The 19,264-nt window shown below is 32.4% G+C and overlaps 1 protein-coding gene across 1 annotated transcript in view; it reads right to left on the bottom strand.

Annotated features, from left to right (window-relative positions):
- Window positions 1-15,761, bottom strand: part of LOC139906493 (uncharacterized) — a 258,054-nt gene extending 242,293 nt beyond the window's left edge. The window contains exon 1 of the mRNA XM_071891484.1: window positions 15,757-15,761. The gene's annotated coding sequence lies outside the window, so the exon portion shown is untranslated. The remainder of the gene's footprint in view (window positions 1-15,756) is intronic.
- Between the last annotated feature and the right edge of the window lie 3,503 nt (window positions 15,762-19,264).

Raw genomic sequence — 19,264 nt, 5'->3', positions numbered from 1 at the left:
ACAATTTTACTCAGAATATATTCTCAACTTCTTAACACTAAAAATGTTATAAGAATACTGTTTTATTTTCTTCGGTTCGGATCTGATTATATTGACTTTAATATATTAAAAAATACTTTGATTCATTTGACATTTTTATGTATAAGCTTTTTGACGTTCATTTTATTCATTGAGTGGAGCTTATATAATTAATAATGAACAGAGACGTTTTTTGTCTCTTTCTTCTTTTTAAACTCGTCATTTTGCTAAAAACTGTCACAATGAGTAACAGAAGATGTCACTTGTAATAGAGACAAAAAAAGAATATTGGTTGGTGGCTATGCCACCGACAACTACGGCTCACCTAAAAGCAAACACAGTCATCACTAAAGTTCTATGTATACTATAATTACGCCGGACTATTGACTTAATAATAAAGTGATCAGGTCTCGAGGATTTCGTTGACATACAGTTGAGGGTGCTTCTACCATTTCAGACTATAATCTTTTCATGAATTATTTATCAAGATCCTCTGTTCTCGGCTTGCTCACTTAAAGAGACCAAAAAGAGAAAAGAATAAGTTATTTACAAGTATGAAAAATACTCGATATATGGACCTCGAGCTACGGACTTAAATTGACCACTTATTATGAAATAATAAAATATACAGTTAGTTATCATTAAGTAAATATAAATTTCAAAACAAATAAATATCATAGAGCTCATTTCTTCTCAGATATCAACTGCTTTACCTTATCCGAAAGATTGTTTGAAATTCAGGGTAACCATTCTTTGCATAAAATTTAAGATCATAAATGATACTTTAATGGAACAAGGCATCTGGTTGCTTCACGTTTGTTTTTTTCAATCGGGTAAAGGTTAGGAACTTTTTCATTCAATTTGTTTTCAAACTTCATAGGTTTTTTGCTCCATGGGAATTCAATTGAAAGAGTGAATTCATAGGTAAGTGGGTGAACTTATGGAGATTTTGTAGTTAGTGATGATGCACTGACACTTTTCCAAATGCTCCTTTGGCAATTTAAAAAAAATATATTTGATGATGATTCATGATGGAATTCTATGTAATGATGATTTGCATTCATCGATCTTAAAAATATATTTGATGAGGATTCATGATGAAATTCTATGTAATGATGATTCGCATTCATCGATCTTAAAAATATATTGTTTTGATTATTTTTCACAAATTGCAATGATTAAGTGTTTAAAATTGATTCATTTCATTATTCTTCAACAGTTGGCTCGTGACTCTCTTCAAATCGTTGTCCTAAAAATCATCATACATACCCAATAATAAATAAATTAGAAAAAGAAAAAATGTTTAAAGAAGAAAAATACTCTATAACCAATCAATGATTGAGACTAATCAAATTTGGATCAAATGTATGTATTGGAGATTCTATGCATCGGGCTAAATCCTGATCATCACTCCTCTATCCCACGGTCGTCTCTATAATTATGAAAATGTGTATGCCATTGGAGTAGTCTAATAGATAATTACACAGTCATATAACTAATGTTAGGGCAGTCTTTATTTAGGACTGAAGACTGCAGTGTCGTCCATTTCAGTCTCGGCCCGGTCCAGTTTAGTCCTAAGAATTTATTAAGTTCGGTTTTTGAAAATTTTACTCATCTTTATTTCTTCTTTTTTTTAAATTAGTTCTAGTACTGACAGTCAGAAGGATCGATAGTCTTAAGGACCGGTCCCAATGACTGATAGGACCAGTCCTAAGCCTGGACTAGACTGGACAGTATAAATAGGGACTGCCACAACACCAATGATAGTATTAGTTTTTATACAACATTATTTTTTTTCGGTAATGTGGTTATTCCGCAAGTGTCCGTTTGGCAAAATGAGATGCAGCAAAGTATCCTAGAACTTTTAGTTATATAGTCATTCACGACTCACCGCAACAAAAGCTGACAAAAAAGTATTTTAACAACGTACCCAAATAAATTTGAACAAAAGAAATCACATGTTACTAATTTTAGAGTTGGTTATGGAATAAAAAAAGTCATTGGGGAACAATCAAATTGAGGAAAGACGACATGTTTATTTTCTTAATTGTTCAATTTTTCTTCGCTCAAGAGCTCAAAAATGAACGTAAAGCCTGAGCAGAGTTCCTTTTCTGCTCAGTTTCTAAGCCTGAAGATTACTCTATGTTAATTATGACTTATTGATCATTGAATGGAATTTTAATAACCACTAATACTGTAAATCAAAAATGGGCCATGAGCAAACTAAAAATATATACTAGCCGCAGGATCACTTGACCTAAGGAACTGCAATGTAGTAACGGAAGTGCGTAGCTAAGGCTCAACGCTTTATATTAAAAAAGAATAGAAAAAGGGGTGTACGTATATAGGTTTTGTAAATCCTCCGCAATTTTTAGCGTGCGAGTTTTATTTTATTACCTAAATTGTTTTATTTTTTAAAGCTGTTATCAATTTTCACGGATAATTCATCAGCATTGTTTATATATTTATTGAGAATAAAATTCATGAATAATAGGAAGTCATATTGACTCGTCATAAAAAAAAACTATATCATCAAAGGAAAGTGTGCCTGTCTGTCGACGTCTAGTAAGTTAGAGCAATGCTGCGTCACATGTGATGAAAAATTGAGGGCTTCACACATGGACATTGATTTTTTTTTAAACCTCATCATTTTTAGTTAGTACTAATCTTTAAAAGAACAACTTGCAAAATTTCATGACAATCTGTTCCTTAGTTTGTGATTTATTGTGCTAAGTGTGACGCTACGTTTGTTATTTCCAAACAATGGATTCAAAACAATTTCATTTTATAATTTTACACTGCTTCTTCATGGGAAAAAATACAATTCTAGCTAAGCAATGGCTTGAAAGTGTTATTGGAACTTGGTTCCATCAAACAATCAATAATAATAAGAATTATTATTATTTCTAAAAGCCAATTTTGAACAAAAAAAACTTATTTTCTTTGTAAAGCCCGGGACTTTTCAGCACCAGAGTTATATTAATATATAAAATAATAATATTATTCTTTGGGTTTATTAATTTCCTTAAGATGGCGCCATTCTCGATCCTTATGTAAACAAACAAATATAAGTAAACAAAAACATGTACATTATAATTGTAGTACGTACAAGTTACAACTATACAAAATCCCAACTTGTACACAATATATACATGGATTAATACGTAGCTTTAAATAGGTTAACTTAATTTTTTTTTAATTTTATGAAAATGAAGGTGCTTCTTGATTTCAAGCATAAATTTCTATAGAAAAAATAAAAATATATAATTCTACTTTATGCTACATAGATTTACATTATTCAGATTGGTCTATATATATATACCTATATAAATTTTGAACCATTTTACTATACGGTTCATTCCTTTGTTTAACAAATTTTAATTAAATTCTTAAATAGTTAAAAAAGGCTTCTTTGTAGGTAGGTTAGATGGGGAGACCGTTGTAACTACCCTTCTTTCTCAAACATCAAAAAGCTAGACCCATAAAATATGCATGACAGTTGTACAATATAATTTTAATTGTTGTGACACAAAAATCAATAATTTTTGTGTATTTTTCTTTAAAATAGTGGATAAAAACTGTTTTGAGGGTTAAAAATAGTTTTTTTAAGGATAATTATCTTTATAATACTATAGTCATTTTTTACTAACAGTTGATATACTTTTATCAAAATTCAAAATCAACTAATTGAAGAGAAATTTAATATATTGTAACACTCAGTAGAAAGTTGCTATGCGTGTTATAAATTTTCTGGCATCATTTATACTTCTTTATGATTCAACTAGTGGTCGTAAACGACATTGCCCAGAGTTATTAGGCGGTGATGAACAGACAAATTTTGATTGAATAATATAGCCACCCACAAATTATTAGTGTAACTCTCCGTTTTTTAATGACCACACTTGCACATTACTACTCAATGCATACGGGATTTGCAGGTATATTGGGACAGTTTTTAATGGGGTATAACTCCTGAAATTTTAATTTTACAGACATCATTTTTCCACAAAAGTTGTTCATCCATCGAAGTGTCCGCCGTGGGTGGTGATGACCTTGTTGAGGCATGCCCAGAAGGAAGGAGCAGGCCCAGATGACTTGTGTGGGTTATACTTTGGCCCAGTACTTCACGATCGGTTACTTAAGATGGGCCAAACTATTGTAGGTCTCAAACAGACTTGCTTCTCTAAGTCCCTGTAATCGAAGCAGTCCATAGTGTTCAAATTGGGAGAGATAGAAGGGAAAATCTGTGGATCGAAGTAGTCAATAGGGTTCAAATCGGGAGAGATGGAAAGGTAAGTTTGTGGGAATCAGAAGTCACCTCTTTGAGTATGTGGAGGTTCTTCTTTGCCTTGTGAGTAGGGGCGGAGTCCTGCTGGAAGGTGAACCAGTTGCCCCCATCTATTGGCTTTCATCCATGTGATGAGTTTGTCCTTCTGCACCTCGCAGTATTTGTCAGTGCTGACGTTCACTTTTTGGTTGGAGAAAATCAGCGGCATCACCGTCCCGTTGGACCCGATGACCCAGACCGGAAATTTGGTTGAGTAGACCATGGGGACCTTTTCCTTCTTGTGAGTTAAGAAGCGGTATATTTCATATATGTTCTCGCTTCAAAAATGAAGAAGCAATAAGAAGATGACTGATTTATAGTAAATGTCAAAATATAAGAAATAGATTTATTTGCATTTTTTTGACATTTTTGGTAAAAAATGCGTATAAGTGCAAATGGTTCATAGTAATAGGCTTTATTACACAATTTCTAAGTTTTCCAATACCCTCCTTTTATCATATACATCTTGCCACCAAAGTTATTGAGGTTTTTCATAAACCCTTTTCCTCTAGGAATATTAAGTGTATCCTTTTTTCTTTTAACTACCGATATATGACTCTACTGGGAAATGATTAGCTTTTATATCATGTGTTATTAAATATTTTATGCATTTTTATGCATCTTTTAGACAAAACTATTGAACTAGGGACTACTTTAGTCTCTAGAGTGCTTATTAACAAAAACAGTCCTACCTCTAGACACGCTCGACTCTAAACTGAAAAACACCTACTATATTCCATTCATACTTCTACATTGCTATTTCTTAAATAAAAATATGTATATGATATATATCAGAGATTACAATATACAGCTTTATATTACAATATGCAACAGCAATAATTTATTAATACTACTACATTGTTATTTCTTCGATAAAAGATATGTTGATATATATACCCCTCACCCCAAAATCAAGGAGCTTGATGGTAATCATTGAAAAATTATCGCTGTGTAGAAAAAGCTTAAAATAGTAGAACGGCTAAAAAAGTTCATAGTTGTATTTCTAAGAAAAAAAAGTCATTTTGGTGTTATATTAAGATGGGTCATTAATTTGGTGTCAAGATCTATTACTTTGTGCTTAATGGTATTAATATTAATCGGTTCAAGGTGTTATTTAGTATTTTTTGTTTTCAGTGATTTAAGATATTAATCCTGCGGACGCCCCTGCATATTCAATTACAATTTGGGAGGGGGGGGGAGGCGGAAATTGTCTGGTATAATTTTTAAATATATTCAATAATAGCTAACACATGTTTGGTTAAAATTTGGTGAATCCAAGTCAAACCAACTCGGAGTTTTTGAGCAAAAAACCAAAAGTGTTGCAGGAGTTGTGTCCAGTCTTACCTACGAAAAGTAAAAGATAATTCAAAGAATTCATAATGATTTATTACTTACATAATTTAAAAATGAAAACAAGAAGAAAGTGGAATACCTACCTACCAAATTTTATAATGAAAATAAAGAAATGATAACACTATGCAACAAAATGAAGGTCTTGAACCTTGGAGGTCTTATTACAATAATATTCTGGGAATAACATTGAATTATACATTGTTAATTAGACTCACTAATCGATTCATTTTCCCCCTGAAAATTTATTGTTATCTATATTCACGCAACATAACCCGCTTATTATATTTAAATATCTTAATAAATATTAAAAACTAAATTAACCAAATTCAATCAACATCGACCTTTTTTTAAAATCAATTTAAAAAAATTGAAATGTAAAGTAAATTCTATAACTTAAAGTAAGATATAAATCACTCGAATAGAAAATAGAAAATAAAAGATATTAGTTTCTAAGTAAGTTACTTCATTTTACTCAATCTTTTGGAGGTTTTATACATTCTTTATTAATTGTAATCAAGATAAAGTCATATATAATTCATTTTTAAATCTTGAAATATTTGTATGAATTAACATTTATTTCTTTCATTTCGAAATATGGCAGTGAATCGTATATAAACCCTAAAAACTTGATTTTAAAAAAAAAGGTTTAAAAGGCAATAATAAAAGTGGGATATAGCCTATGAGCTAAAATGCTGTTGCATGGGGGGATTATAGGGGACTTAGAAGAAGACAGGGAATCTATAGAAAAAATATGTCAATATCGTCCTCTCACTTCTCCTTACTTCAATCATTAGTACCCTTCTATTTTTCACTTGATGAACAAACTACTTTGCTTTAATGTAAACTCATAATTTGTATATATTTGAAAAAAGGAATTTTGATGGGAGTCAAGCAAGGGTTTATTTTTTGTAGCTAAAGGAGTTTTGTATAAGAGCCAAGAGGTAATAGTCCAAGAACCTGCCACAGAACATTTCACGCAACATGATACAGAAGGTTTGACCCCCTGAAATTAATTATGTCACCTTGAACATTGAATTTTTTTTTTGTCAGCCTGACCCACCTGAAAATAGTCTCTCGACGGATTTTTTTAACCAAAAGGTACATGGACAAAACTTGTACCAATGTATATTAATATGTCAGGACATCATAAAAAAACAAGACTGACTCAATACTCACTTACTCCTGGAGAGATAATTCTACCTCCACCGATCTAGTTGGAGTAATCCATCGTCTTGCAACTAAAGGAGTGGCACGTTTTTTTTGGAGTAGTGATATTGAATAGGGTGCTAAAGAAATACCCTCCAACTTCTGCACAAATGTGACTCTTTCATCTGCTTTCTTTGGTTTGTGCAAAAACAACCGGAGCCGTGCTTCCTTTACAGATGTTATTTTCTTCTTGGGGTAAATCTCGCTCAAAAACTTTTAATTTGAGGCAGTAGTGGATGTGCTGATTTGAAATGCTAGTCCAAGCTGCCTAAAAGCTGACTCTGCGTCTTTGTTTTTCCGGAGAAGTTTTCGTGGCCTTATTTCCCACTTTCCATTGAATGACCAAATATAGTCACATGATAGGCAGGTAGTGATTTGTAGAATGTATCGTCAAATGATGCATGTATCTTAGTTATGCATTATATGGCTGAGCGGTGTAGGTTTGTAATCCAGGTTCCTTCCATATCCTCAATGAAAGGTAGTTAGAGAAACATCAGCCTAGGCCAATTAAAAGACAATCTGTGTCAGATGTGTTGATAACAACATTGTTTGAAGACGGTATGTCTGCAAGATGGTACAATATACTACTATCAGCTTCTTCATAATAGCTCTTCAATTGACTACTTTTAAACTGTAGCATGTATCTTCTAAATTAGTAAATAATGTTTTCTATTACAACACACATGCCAAACTATCATCCTCCCAACTGTCGACAAGGAACTTGATCAATGACTCTTTAAAACTGGTATTTCTGAAGGATTGCATCCAGTTACTTGTGGGTTTCTGTGATGGTCCAGAAATATAGAATGCAAAATAAGCTGAAGCTCTTGAATCTCTCAGTAAGTCCGTGATTGTTAAAGATAGCCGTTTGTCATAAACAAAGTGAATAATGCCCCCATCTGATGAAAGCATCTTCTTGAGAATAAAGTGTTCACCACTTGAATAGCAGAGTTCATCTGAAGATGTAGGAAGAACGAAGCAATTGATGCTGGAGGGCATATTGAAACTCGAGATACTTCATAAGTGCTGCTTTGGGAGTACATGAATAATTGACAGTGGAACTGGTGTAAGTGGATACTTTAAAACTTAAATCCACACTATCCATGGCTAATGTTTTGTAATTTTCATTTAAATATGTATATATAAAATTTATACTACAATGTGTAACTGAAAACATATTAAGATTAGGATTGTTATAATGTCCTGATAAAGCAGAATCAACATATTGTTTTAATTTTAGAGGGGGGAGGGAAGGGTACTTTTGGGGGTCTGACTAAATTTTCCGGGACATAAATTGGTTAACAGTATTGGTTTTTTATAATGCCAGCCATTATATAGTACTATACAAAGATACAAGTTTTGTCTATGTACTATGTAATATGTATGGGTGAAATAAACCGAAAATTCAACTTTTTTTGGGCGACTTCAGGGGGGGGGTTCTCGGTGTTAAATAAATATTAATGTATATATAATATAACTTGTGTTAAATGAATATTTGACATGGGGTTCATCACTAAAAAAAGGTTGAGAATCCCTGCATTAGGGTGTATCATATGAATAAAAAGTGAGATACGTCATTCTTCTTTTTGCAAAAGTTGCATATTGATACAAGGAGCTATTGCAAATTAATGAAATTTTCTGTTTTTAGTAGTGGTGATCTGAACTTAAATTGTTCAGTAAATCTGTAGAAATTAAAATTACTTTTCCTTGAATGAGATTGAATTAAACTATTGGTCTTTTTGATACATCATTGTAGATAACCTTCCCTCATAAGTTTCTGGTCCTTTCTCTGGTCCAACTAAGTACTTAAAATTCGTTCATATGTAGAAGGCTTATGAACCATTGTACTGCTCTTCCAACCGAGAGCTCCAATCTTCTAATAATTCCAGACAAAGTCCCAATGTCTGTATAGCAACCATCACATAGCATTGCAAATAATGCCCCAAGGTTTAAATTTTCTTTTATTACTGAAAGTATTTCTCTTGATTGATCTTCAGCTTTTCCACTTTTCGGTGAAGCATGGTGAATGTATGTATGGTCGGCTCTTAACAAGTAGACTGTCAAGACTGGCTTTAAAATAATAGAATATAACAACTTTTCATTGTTTTCGAAATTTGATCTTGTTTTACTTTTGAGAAAAATTATATTGGGACAAATCCTGTCAATCTAACTTTAATAATAACAACATGTTCTTCCCTTTTAAGTAAAGAATACATTTCTGGGTCTATGAACGGCTCCTGTTTCGTTTTCACACACTTTTATATATTTAATTACTTTTGTGGAATCAATCCTTGAATCGAAGCCGATACATTAAATTTGTGAGGTGTCTTTCTAGGATTTCTCATGAATTTTTCTTACTCTCTGTCTAACTTCACTTATTTGCTTGTCTATCAAGAGTGTTGTTTGGAGTAAGCAAATTCAGCTCTTCCAGCAAATAATTTTAAAGTGCTTCCACAGCCGAATCAGATAATCTGAATCTGTCTGCCATTATAGCAACATTAGGAACGCTTGATTGGCTTTGTTCTGATGTTCTAAGAATGTTTTTTTTTCCTTCAAATTCATATCACTGCTTCCTTCCTTGGAAATGACGGAGAATGTCGTATCACTGTTATGAATAATGATTCCTTGCTTCTCGAAACTTCTTCTTTCAATATCCCTTCGTTTTGGTTCCATTTGTCTTCTTTTGTTACTTTTTAAAATCTGTTTGGTCGCATCCCTGTCAATGGGTCCTATCATTCCAGTTCTATTTTTACTGATTAATGTAAGCTTGCAATCTATTCAAGGGAATCCTTTTTGGGCCGCTTATAACATTCTTCTATGAACTTTTCCATGGTGGCATTTTCTCTAATAGCACAAGCCTGAGAGAATCGACTGACAGTAGAATCTATACATTTGATTTTTATAGTCACACTACATTTGTTCATTGCCGGAATACCGAAGCTTCCCCAAACAAAAATGACGAGCTCTGCTATTTAACTGATACATCAGATCTCATCTATATTTCTGGAAGACTCTCATTAAGGCATTGCTTTACATTTAACAAACACTTAAACACATGTTTAGAGCACTGAAGAATGGCCAGATGCAGGTCTGAAGGTTGGCCAAAAATAAAATCTGTTAAATTTCGTTGAGTTGAATAAAAAATAACGGGGCACTTAAATTAACACAACGTTCACCAAGAGTATACTTATCCTAAATTGTATTAAAGGCAGTGCATCCAAGATAATAATTAGCAGAAGTAGTCAAACGACAAAGGATAAGTTAATATTGCGTACTTCTGACATTTACAAGTAAACCTCTTTTTTTATGTGCAATTTATTTATAACAATGAAGTGAGGGGGGGGGGATCACACTATAAAACATTATTTATTTATGTTGATAATATTTATATATACTTTTCTTTAATTTTCGTTATAACAATTTTTTTTTGCCTGATACGGAAGTATTTAAGCAAAAACCATTTATTTGTAAGAGTTCCTTTTATCAATAAGCAACTTTAGAGAAACGAGGAATGACGTCTCTCACTTTTTTATCCATATAATACTTCTCACACGTCAATCATTTCATTAGGATGAAGTCAAGAGTATAAAGTATCAGAAGAACAGTAACCAACATATGGTCGTAGAAATCAAATTAGCTTCAATAATGAGCTAATAAAGTGGACAAAAGAATACTTATTAATTTAATAATATTTTCAACAGACCTCTTCTTCAGTCTCCTCTTCTTCTTCTTATAATCCATATTCATCAAAAGCAGGATACAAATGAAAATAGAAGCAAAGTAATTGTATCTATTATTATAGGATCTATTCACAACATGCATACATATAACACGATTATAGTACGACACACAAAAAAAATATAACACAAAGAAAAAAAAGACACTTTAATGTTGGAAGTAGACCAATATGGCATCATGAGTGAAAACAAAGTTTTCCACGAATTGTTCTCCGGCCCAAAGTAGCAATTTCTTATCCAGAAGTTCGATGTTCGAAGCCGCTCCTTCCTCTCTACAAAAATAGAAGGGAAGACCATGGTTCCAGCTGGATTTTTGTTCTAAAGACATATCTCACTGAAGCTGAGCCATTGTTTAGATGTTTGATACAATGTAGCGGCAGTTCTCTTTATTCAAAGTGAGAATGAAAACTTTTTCTCGGAATGTTGGTTGGCCTTGGGAAAAATTAGAATCTTCTTTGCTTTTTCCGTCCGTCTCAGCTTGATCTGTTAAGGGATAAGATGTCTTGTTGTTCTCCTCCGTGATTGGGGACCAATGTTATTCCGGATTGAAAATAAAATGTGACCCACTAGGTAAGATCAACCCTTTACATACAAAGTGCAATCGCAAAAATGCCCAGTTATTTTATTTTATATTTGGTAAGAACAGTTGTAAAAAATGTCTCGTGACATTAATAAACAATAAAGCTCAATTTCCAAAAGTTTGACTAAAATGTGACGAAAAATGAATGAACAGAAAGGAATATGACGAAAAATGAAGATGAAAAGAACTTAGTGGATATAAGGAAGTTGTAAATATTTTTACTTAGTTATCTAATTTATTCCATTATAACCTTTAAATACAAACAAAATATAAGTCACAAGCATGTAATATTTACGTTATCAGAGCGGACATTTTCGGATAGGCACATTGTATATATTGATGTAGGTACTTATTAAAAATAAAGATTTATTTGTACAAGTGTATACGGCTAGAGAAAAACAAATTATATATAATGTATTCGATGAAATCAGTAAATGATGATGAAGCTCATCAAATAAATACACTTTTTTTTTGTAATTGAATGGTTCTTATTTTATTGGTGCTAAGGCAAAAAGTATGCATCATTTTTCAAGTCCTTTATTGCTTACTATAAAGTTAAACATAATTGGTTTCTCAGATTTTTTTTTAGTAGTTGCCAAACTGAAAAATGTTTATTTTTCCTTTCTAGGCTCTTATAACTATTTTTTCGTTCTTGATGGGAAACATTAAAGTGTAACTATGGGTTTGCGTGCTAATGAACCTTGGAGATTAACATGGATGATTGGTTCAGGAGTTATAAGTATAACCCCCTTTAGTCGAGGCTTAAATATTGCTGTCAAAGCTGTGCAATGCTCCAAAAAGTAAGACTGGGAAGATGGAAGTATTTTTGGATTTTTCAAAAGGAAAACTGTGCTCCATGGTTCAGTGTGCAAAAGATTATTGTCTCCTACACTGACACCATCACCTTATGTACCATGAAGTTAGCCCACAATGTCGTTTGAGTGGTTTAAGAGATAAAGAGCCAATTCATCTGGTTTATGAATATCCTAAATTTATAATTGAGCGGACACAGATTTTGGACAATTTTGTACCTTTTCATGGGGATGCCGCCTCCAGTCTCTCCAGTTTCTTAATGAATTATGATGTCGGACACTGGTTGAACAATACACAATCCCTAGAACACGTTCAGGACGGAGTGCAGTGGCAGACCTAACCAGTACACTATTGCAAAGGCACCATAAATTTTGCATGTCTGTACTGATTGTATGTTTTTATATGATGTGTAGCGATAAAGTGTAAGCCCCCTTGTTGGAGTTGTAGTTTAGCTGTTGATTAACAACGTAGTAATTAGTTTATCTCAAGCTTTTATATCAAGTCTTATTTAGGACGGACTCGCTCCACGCCCCCAGCATCTTTTTGTCTTCTGTTTATATTATCATTGATGCATTAATATTGTCAGTGTGTGTTTATGCTCTATGTAATGTGAGGACTAAGGCCAAATTGTCTGTGCAGGACGAAATACATTGAGAATAACTTTAGATAAAATATTTGATATCAAAAATATGAATGCTCCTTCTCACAATGTTACTAGAACAAGGTTAGACAACAAGAAAACTATTGGGCAGGCTCAGTAGTTTTATTTAATAAATATTTATCTCGTTTTATTTCTGGTGACGTGATTGGGAAGAGTCTTGCTTATTAATACTACATAAATTTAAAAAGTAAAAATTTTGTGATGACTCCATATTTCTTAAGAGATATTTTACAAAATGTAATGCTAAAAGAAAGTTTTTAAATTTCATAAATTATTATGACATGTTAATAAAGAATATGCTATAATATTTTTGATTTTTCATATATTTAGGTAATTTAATCAGGTAAATAGAACTAAAAGTCTTTGCAGTGGCTATTTGTAAAACCCAAGAGGGGTTTCATATCACCGATTCCCTCAAGGCCTTTCAAGAGGGATGGCTTGGATTTTGGCTTGTCGAAGAAAAGACGAGATCAATACTGATTTTGATCCTTAGTGTTTGATAATAATTTATTAAATTTAAAAACTAACTTTTGGTATTATATTAAGTAAAATATCGCTTAAAAAATATAGAGTAATCACTTCTATGATACTAATATTATTTGTTAAAATTTTTACTGTTTAAATTATGTTTTTTTTTTTAATATAACTATTGGAATAAGATTTGTTTAATGTATAGGAAGTGAACGTATTAAATTATTACTGAGTGAGCAACATAATTTTCGGCGTACCTTTTTCAACATACCGGGAGGTCATATTTTTTACAATTATACACAAACTTGCAAAACAATTTAGTTAGAGGAACTTGCATATCATAATCACTTAATACACTTGGGATTTGTGAGCAATGGTTCTAAAAATGGGTCCCTTTGAGTTTTTTGTATGGAAATGACTCATTTTTCTAGTTTGATATGAAAAAAAAAAGATTTTTATGATATTTATGGAGGGATATCCTCCTTCATTAGTCTCCCTTTTGGAGGTACAACTTTGTATATGGTCCAATTGGGGTTATGATTACATGATCAGATATGCAAAGGAGCCATATTTCGTCAACAGTTAATTAGAGGTAATGGAAATTTGCCGCCAAATTGACCGTTGAATAATCTTTCTTGAATCTGGCAACAAAGAATAAATACTTTTGTGAGAAAGTTGCAAATTCCTGATCTTCCTTTAATGGAAAAGGTTACACGTATATAATCAGTTTTTTGTTATTGCCCCAACATTTTTACACTTAGGGACATGGGATGCATAAAAACTAGAATATTTAGGTTTCAGCTGTCGTTTAGTTGCGTAAAGAGACATTATATTTGAAAATACGGGATAAAATCATATTTTAATGGAAATGTAAGTTTTGGGCCCCACTATAAAACATATCAGATATCTAATATTCAAAGGGTAAATCTCCTTTTGTCTCCTTCCACCTCCGGCAACCTTGGGGCACCCCCAATAACTTTATAACCTTAACAGGATTTTTGTTTTATATTTTAGTGAATAAATTTAACTATGATCTTTTTCAAGATTTGTTTAATTTTGAAAATTTTAGCGCCCAGATAATGCAAATAACTACCAAAGTTTGTTTGCAAATCCGTCACAAACCTATAAAAATCAAGAAAAGAAGTAGTGACCTAAACTTCCTCTGAAAGAAAAAATAAATCTGCTTGAAGGTTCTTAAAGTACTAAAACGATATTTCCTATAATTTTGACGATTTATGGGCATCCGACCAATTTATGAAAATCGATCAATCATTGGAATATTGATATTGCTTATTGGCTTTGAAACAGGAGACACATTTTTCTTCCAAATTGACGAATAGGTCATTGTACAACTTTAAGAATTTTTTACATTTTTTATCGTTTGCACAAAAAATAGTTAAATTTTCAAAGACACACTTCATTAATATATGAAAATGGTAAACTAACTTGCAATAAATAATTACTCTGTTTTTTTTTTTTAAATCTAGATCAAATGTCTAAGCCAAGTACCCAATGTGGCTGTTGTTTAACAACAAAATTTGAACCCATGTGCAGCAGGACGTTTTTTGTTGTATTGACGGCTGGTTAGAAGTGTTTGGGGCCAGTGAAAAAAATGGCATTGATGAACGATTTATTTATTCCACAATCGTCAAAAAAATGCAGAGATACCTTGTAACAATCCGTTTATAACAAAAAAATGATGAGATTGCAAAATTCTTACCATCCTGGACAGATCCTATATCTGGAAAGTCTAGAGGTGACAGTATGACTCTGTTTCATGCCCCACTCCAAAGAAAACGTTGACCTGGTTGTCATAATTATTTTTTGACTTGTTGGATACTGTGTTTGACCTCCCAGCTCACTGTACCTTCAAACCGATGGGCTCCTTTGTATGGGGTGCAGATGAGCGACACACCAACTTATCTCCCTGCAACAAAAAATCCGAGCTGATGTCCAGGATGAGGGAGAAACTCTGGTATCTGACAAATGAGACTGTCATCAAGACCTGCTCCTGTTTTTGAGATCGAGTCAAGACTGTTATTGATGCCAAAGACAATAATATTGGATAATTAATTTTTTATTTTGTTCGGCTTTTATTTGGCATTTTTTTTTATTGGATGATTAGTTTAGTCGAAGATCTTATTTTCTTAAATCTTTAATTTATACAAATGCTGTTAAGACACCTATAAGATTTGTAAAGGAAAATGAATTTAAAAATCTTTTAAAAAAAAATGAATTTTTTTTTTTTTACCTTTGAAAAAATAGTATAATTTGTGACATTTGCAAATAATTGTTCCTTGAAATTTAGGGCTTTCATTTACTAAATCTTCAAAAAAAAAAAAAAATAATAATCCTAGGGTCCAGTTCTTATTACTAACATGCCCAATATTCATCGATTGTCTTGGAGAAATTAGGATACAGGGGTCAATCGTTACCTTTCGAAGGAGGATTTCAATGATGTTGATATCCTTATTTAAAAAGATATATATTTGATCTTTTAATGAATGCTCCAATAGGTAATTTAGACGTGTCAATGATTCTACGAATGTATTTTTAACATCTGTAGATAAATGGGTGAGCTATAAAAAACTTATCTATTCTTGAAGTAGGATACCCATTTTATAACAAGAAACGAGAGAAGTGCCTCTTATGAGGAATATTAAAAGCCATATAACATTTTTCTGTGAATGTTCGATACTAAACGATATATATATGTTAAAATTTTGTTATTACCTTTGGATGTTTTTTATCTGTTTAATGGCACAAATAATGGGAGGATTAATGTTGCTGTATCCATGGTCATTATGTGATATACCCGATGAGGATACAAGGGGAAAGTAGACACTTAAGGAAGTATACACAGAAGTAAGAACTTATACTTCGGTTTTATTGAGTTTTTAATAGTATTTAATTGAGATTTTGTCATGTTTTATTTATTTCGTTCTAAGTTTGTTTGTTTGTTTCGATATGTATCCTTGTCTAAAGATATAATTTTTATTGTTTACGTAACTAGAAGGAGTAGCCAGCATTAATCGTAGTTATTAGGTGTCGACAAACAGACAAATAGTTTTTTCTTTGACGATATATATATCTCCTCTCCTCTCCTCTCCTTTTCATTTCTTTTTTTAATTGATGCACTGAGCTTTTATCTACACACGCTCGTTATTACCTTGTTATTTCTTAGATCAAGTAGTCATGCAGATCTATAATATTAATTGCAGACTCAAAAATGAGGAATCGATCGACAAATTTAGTTTTATCAATATACTAGGGGGAATATCTGTGATTGTTCGGAGTAAGTAGGCATTAAAAAAAGACAGACAAACTTTGCTCTAATAATATACAGGGTCCGAAGAAAGTCCTGTTAAATTAACTACATATGATACGGTACATATTTAAGGTTGCGAGATATTATAATAAATTCATTTTTGCGTCGAAGCTAGATCAAGCCTATAATCAAGAAGTACCTTAAGGGCAAATCTCGACCTCATTAAGATGCCCAAGGATTTCAACATGGGTGCAACAACAATGAAAGCCCTTATCTGAGATGACCTGAGGATATATCCCTACAAATTGATGAGTCAACAGTACCTGTCAAGTAAGGTCAAAGTTAAAAGACTTGAGAGAGCAATTCCATTCTTCAAAAGCTGGGGACCGGCACGGCTCCCAACATTGTGTTTAGTGATGAGAAGATTTTCTATTGTGTAACAGGCTTTTAAACCCCAAAATGATTGGATTTGGGGCAAAAGGGGAACTGGGCCACCATGGAGTCAACAGAGTGCAAAAGTTACAGTCTGTGATGGTTTGGGCGGCCGTGACTGAGAAGTACCCCTTGGTATTTTTTGCTGGCAATGGTGAAGATAAACCCCAATGAGTACATCAACACCACCCAGAGGAAGGTCTTGTTCCCTGGGCCTAACATCACTTCCAGAATAACCCATAAACCTTCATACAGGATGGCGCCCCCTCCAACACATCCAAGAGACACAGCCGTGGTGTGAGGCCTTATTGAGTGGTGTCTGGGACCCCTCCAGCCCCAACCTAAACTTCATGGATTATTCCATGTGGCCCATTCTTGAGAGTAAAGCCTTTGTGATCCCCGGCAAGAGTTTGGATTACCTGAAAGCCAAAATGGTGGCTGCCTGGGACTTTATCCCTGTGCACATGGTGCGTGTAGCATGAAAGCTCTTTCTTAGAGACTTTGGGCTGTGGTAAAGGTTAAGGGTGACAATTTCGAATGAAAGTTATGTCACATGTTTTCGGAACTTGTGTGTGTGAATCTATGTATATAATTATATGTATAGTATGGAATTAGGACCTTATTCCCTTTTCTTTCTTTGTTCATACACTGAGCTTCAGCTACAAAAGCTCCTTTTTAAATTTCTATTTCTTTGATCAAGTAGTCACGCAGTCTTAAAATATTAATTGGACAAAAAAAAAAAAAAAAAATTAAGCTTCTACAGACAAACTTACCTCCATTAATATACTAGACAGAGTCCGGCTATTACTAACAGTTATTACAAAAAGTAACTCTGTTATATGCACTCTACTTTTCCCCCCCTATGATAACCTATAGTTAAGATATACACGCTCGTTGATACATGTTATTGTACATATATTAGGTGCACTCTCCAAAATGAGTATCAAACATACATTTCAGGGGCGGCGGCAGGGAATGGGGGGTAGCCCTCTCCAAACTAGGATTTTTTTGCTTTTTTATAGAAAATTTAATATTTTCATTTAATTTTATGCAAATAGCTGTGAATTTTTGAAATTTTTGTTCAAAAAATTTAAGTTTTTTGTAAAGTAAATGTAGAATTTTGGAATTTTTTTAATAAAATTTAATATTTGAAATTTAATTTTTCAATTATTTTTAAAATTAATAGCAAGCCCCTCCCTCTCCTCCCAAAAAACTATATTTATATAATCCTATATTTATATAAATAAACATTGCAAATACTACAATTTTTCTTCTGTTGTTTATTTTTTGCTTATTGTTTTATAAATTAACACTACATTAAATCCCAAAGAAGATTAGAGAGTCTTTTTTAAAACTATAATAGTGAAAAATCATATATAATAAAAATTGGACGTTATTTTAATGTGCTACTTACACGAACTATTTTAAAGTTAGCCAATGAAAAAATATTTTATTTATATTAAAATTATATACTAAAACGATCAACTATAAATATGTATTAGGTAAATTTCTATTTTAAAACCTCCTTTGATACAACCTTTTTTGTTTTGTTTTATGTCAAATTTGATGTAAATATAATCAAATCTTTACCCCCTTTTGTCACTCTTGAAATTGCAAAATACAAAAATATTGAATTTTAGAAATATCTAGTAATTTGGTTAAAATGACTGACTTTATTATTTAATTATTGTCCTTTTCATTGCTAATTTAATGAGGAACGAGTATGTGAAACTGGAAACTCATCGCCACGAGAAGTAAGGGTGATTTTTTGGAATAAATACAATTTTTATATATGATGTTTCTTCTTCAAGCATAATGAAGATACATATTAAGACTAACTCGCTAATCTTTTTCTTCCTAATTCCTTTTTTTAATTCGTATTCAATATACGATCTCCCTTTTTCGTTAGTACAATCATTTTTTCTTTTAGATTTTGGACTTTTGTCGTGCATTTTCGAATCTACAATTCATACTTTAAAAAAAAACCTTGAAACACGGGGGATCGATCTTGCTCTATGAAAAAAAATCAAATATTAGCGAAAAAAAACCTTGCCACCCAGAGCCCAGGAATCTGGTCTGATCAGAATGAAACATAGTTCTTGATACGTAACTAAGAGTTCCAAACAACTTTTATATTATGTCTATTTTTAGGCCTGTATCTTTCCTTGTTTTTGAAATAAATACCCTGGTTATGCGTTTTTATTAGCGGACATCTACGATAGTATAATATTATAGTAGGTACAAGGTTAACAGAAATCCAAGGTTATCTCATAACGCATGTCCGACTGATGTTGACTCCGACCACACTTTTTAATATTGACGTCATAGTCTATGAGTGGTTGCGTGAGTTCTCTAAATCTGTTTTTCTTGCTCAGCAGTTGGTATGATACATTAAATT

This window comes from Lepeophtheirus salmonis, chromosome 10 (genome assembly GCF_016086655.4).
Source record: "Lepeophtheirus salmonis chromosome 10, UVic_Lsal_1.4, whole genome shotgun sequence".
Lineage (NCBI taxonomy): Eukaryota > Metazoa > Arthropoda > Copepoda > Siphonostomatoida > Caligidae > Lepeophtheirus > Lepeophtheirus salmonis.
Note: the sequence above shows the minus strand (reverse complement) of the source record. Positions and strands in the feature narration are given on the sequence as shown.